Source organism: Ixodes scapularis, unplaced genomic scaffold (genome assembly GCF_016920785.2).
Source record: "Ixodes scapularis isolate PalLabHiFi unplaced genomic scaffold, ASM1692078v2 PGA_scaffold0__279_contigs__length_252992795, whole genome shotgun sequence".
Classification (NCBI taxonomy): Eukaryota; Metazoa; Arthropoda; class Arachnida; order Ixodida; family Ixodidae; genus Ixodes; species Ixodes scapularis.
In genome coordinates this window covers 248,435,711-248,439,522 of record NW_024609835.1, presented here as the reverse complement: position 1 = coordinate 248,439,522, position 3,812 = coordinate 248,435,711, and the positions used below count along the sequence as shown (strand labels likewise).

Sequence of the window (3,812 nt, the reverse complement as noted above, 5' to 3'; positions counted from 1 at the left end):
ACCAGAGGAAAATTGGCGACTCCCTCGCCGGGGGGAAGAGGCAGGGGGGTGATGTTTTTTTAGTTTTTTTGCCCGATCCCCCGAAGGTCATCCTGGTGATATCCCACACTGCCTGGTGATAGTTAGGGGGAGAAAAATTGGTCTTAAAAGGGCGGGAGGAATCACGTTTTTGTCTTTTTAGACTTAGGCTAGGTGGCGCAAGCTACCGCCCGTAACAAAGGGAATAGCCATTAACATCCATCCATCCATCCTTCATTGAGTCGGATGGGAACCGTAGCATCTGCGGACAGTTTTTCCGGAATCTCAGCAACCTTTATACTTCAAAGTTGCCATCATCAGAGCTAGGAATTTTTAGAGCTACAGGGCTCTCCAAGTAGTATTCAGTGTGGAGTGTGCAGGACATCAGGTGGAAGTGCGTCTGCTTGCAATATAACCAGGGCTATGCAGTTTTTCTTCTACTTCACTTGCAAGTGGGATCCATGTTTGCAACCGTTGCACATTGGTTGTGCTTAATTCGAAAACTGTATTTTTCGTGGCTTATGAGTGGCCTTTGAGGTAATACAGGCTTGATTTGTTGATTTCAGGAAATGTACTCTGTTGTCCATTTATTTGTTGCTTTATTTGTTGATTTCAGGAAATGTACTCTGTGGTCCATTTTTTGGCGGAAAATGATGTTGCAGTTGTTCCTACCTGTTGGGTGTGCAATGGCCGCACGGCATGGCCACCCTACAGATCAAATCGGTTGATGATGGTAATTGAGAGCGTGAAGAGCCCTTTACTGACTGGGCCACATTCTCCTGTCAGGTGATGGCATCATGTTGTAAGTATAGCGGGTGTCTAGCAACCGGGATTAGTCAGGAATATTTTAATTACCGGGAAAAATCAGAGATATTGTCAAAAAGCGAGCCCAGTCAAGGAAAACGAGCCAGAAATGCCATTGAGTGCCCTGAGCAAGGAGTTGAGAACCTTGGGGCAGAGAAATAGGCTCTAAGCAGAGCCACGCTCTGCTTAGAGCAGAGCGCGGGCTCTGCTCACCTAATGTAGAGTGTGCTAGAGCACTGTACGAGCCAGAATTTCTAGGCACGGCCCGACCCGGCCCGGTAGAGGCATGGCCCGGGCCCGGCCCGAGCCCGATAGAATATTTCATTTCCAGGTCCAGCCAGACTTGGCCTTGAAGAGACACGGCTCGAACCCGGCCCGGACCCGGCAGAATTTTAGACAGAAACTTGAGCCCGGCCCAAGCCCCACAAAATATTTGTTTTGTTTAATATAAGCCTGAGCTTGGCCCGATCCTGACAGATTATATACATGAGCCCGAAAAAGTTGTCAGGCTTTAACCTAAAAACTGTCTAAGCATAATGCGAGCATATTTGATTTAATGAACAAAAGGTTGGGGCGCAAACGAGCTTGTGGTGGTTAAACATTTGACTGGTGTGCTCGGCTTTCTTGTTTCAGTGACATATGAAGATGCAAAGTTCAAAGAAAAAAAATCCGGAAGCGGCGTCCGACCTATCAACGAATAATGAAGAGCGGGAGAAGAGAAAAAGGAAGAGACTGCTCCTTTTCCGTCAAGCTTGCCTCTTCTGCAGGAACGACCTAGCACTCAGCCAGCCCCTCAACTTCCAGGACGTGCACCAGTGCCCAAGCAAAAACGCACACGTGTATGTTTGCTTTTTGTTGCTACAATTTCTTAACGCTTTCTAGCTTTTAGATTTTTTATTTTATGTGATTAGCCTCAGCTTGGTTAGCCGCAATTGTGATAGTGAATGGTATCCATATTGTTTATTGAGCACCTGCTGTTTTGGTGTTTCTTTTACAGCGCAGCTCTTAGGCGCCCGTTTTCGGCTTGAGCGGTGTCGCCGTCGCCGTAACCGCGGCGACGTTCCGGCATTGTGCCGAAACGTCCCTGCGGGGTCACGTGCCCTCCCGAGGTCACATTACCCCCCTTCAGGAGGGTCACGTGACCTCACAGTTACGCCGACGGCGACGCCGCTCGGAGGGAGGGGGGAGGGGTACACCCTTCTGGGCAGGGCCCCCAATTACTGCCTAAAAATCTTTCTAGCATGTTATCATTAGGTCCACGTTAGGCTTCAGCTAGCTAGAGAGTTTGTTTTGCTAGCAGGTAGCTTTTTATGCTTCAGTGTAAAGAAGTTGAAAGAGGCCTAGAAGGAGAGTGAGAATCAGACACATGGCATGGTTTTCTGTGGGACTGCCATATCAGGTTGTTGGCCGAACGTGTTGCCAGTGCTCAGCCATCAAAACATGCTTGAGCAGGCGCATCACTCCTTGTGGGTAGGTCACACTTTGCGGAAAAGGTCTAAACTGGATAAAAAGAATGGCTTGTGCATGCGAAGAAACTGAGGCGAAACTGTGTTAGGACAGAGGTAGGCATTTTTTTTTTATCTTGATGACACTCTCTGCACTAAAATAGGCACCCATTATCTGAACGCAACCAACTTTTTTGTTTTATTTTTTTGCAGGAGCAGCGTGTCTCTTCCCAGGAGTGACTGAGGGGCTGCCACAAGGGGAGAAGGCAAGCATGTTTCTGATTACAAGAATGGACAGTTGGGCTGGGCTAGTTGGTAAGAATTGATGTTGAAAAACAGTGCAAAAACCAGACAAAGAGAAAAGAACACACAGCACCTTGTCCTGTGTGTTCTCTTATCCGTGCATTTTGCACTGTTTTTCAGCATGTTTCTGCCTTGATTTTTCTGTTATAGTTTTAAATGTCTGTAGTTGGTTACTTTGATCCCTGTTGGAAGCATGGAACTGGTTAACCGTGTTAAATGCATGGAATTGAAAAAAAAATCATGCTATTTGAATCATTTAAAAGCTTTTTTGTCTAATGATTTCTTTCTCTTTTTTTTACAACCATCCCATGAGTGAGTGCCTGTTGTTTGAATTTTTTATGGCAATTTTTAATATGCATATGTTACCTTTTATTTCTATTCATGTATACATTTTAGCCCTAGCTAGTGGTTTCTTTTATTTAATTTATGTACACATTAGTATGGTATTTTTACAAGTTTTAAAATCTATGTTCTTTTTCTAGTCCTTTCTGGTTTATTGCCTCCATTATTTATTTATATGTCCTAGCCCAAGATAGTTTGAGATATATTTAGAATTTTATTTCAAGCTGCTTGCTTTATGTTGCTGGGAATTTTAATATTTTGCATTTTTATTTCCATGCAGATCAGCCTTGTAATTTAGTGTGTTCTTTACAATTTTGTAGATCTAATAGCTTGTAAGAAACAGAAGAATACACTGGTACTTGTAACGTTTGTTTCGTTTTTGAAATAAATTTATTCCAATAACCTCTTGTTTTCTTCCGGAGTCTTGCTTCTAGGACTTCAAAATGCTGATTCATTAATGGCCTGTAATGCTCATCCATTTACTCATATCAGGCACCAGCTCAAAAAATGACTTCATGACAACCATATATGCAGTTTCCTGGCAACGCTTGTCAATGTTAGTAATTTTCGGGTAACATTGTTCAGTAATGTCCAAGTAACACATGCAGTAATATCTGGCCAGTGCCAGCATTTTGTTAAAATGTTTACTAATAAAAGCACTGAGTACAAACACAGATGACCGCTCTTTCATTTAGTTATGACGCTTGTTTTTTGGAAGCAAAGACTCGCACACAGGTCAAGATTAACTGCAAATGGAAGGCTGGATCGAAGGAACTTCAGGAAGATAAGGGTTGAGTCAGTGACACTCCATGTGTTTTAGTCAAGGTTCCCAGATTTTTCCAGTTCTGGCCCTTATCTCCCTATCCCCCTCTTCCCTCCCGCCTTCGGTATCTAGTTGAT

The 3,812-nt window shown here is 43.9% G+C and overlaps 1 long non-coding RNA gene across 1 annotated transcript; it reads left to right on the top strand.

The window, feature by feature from the left end:
- Positions 1-211: 211 nt before the first annotated feature.
- LOC121833468 lies at positions 212-3,316 on the top strand. The gene is made up of 2 exons (XR_006076727.1): positions 212-1,661; positions 2,481-3,316. It is a non-coding gene; the product is annotated as an uncharacterized LOC121833468 (long non-coding RNA).
- The last annotated feature ends 496 nt before the right edge of the window (positions 3,317-3,812 follow it).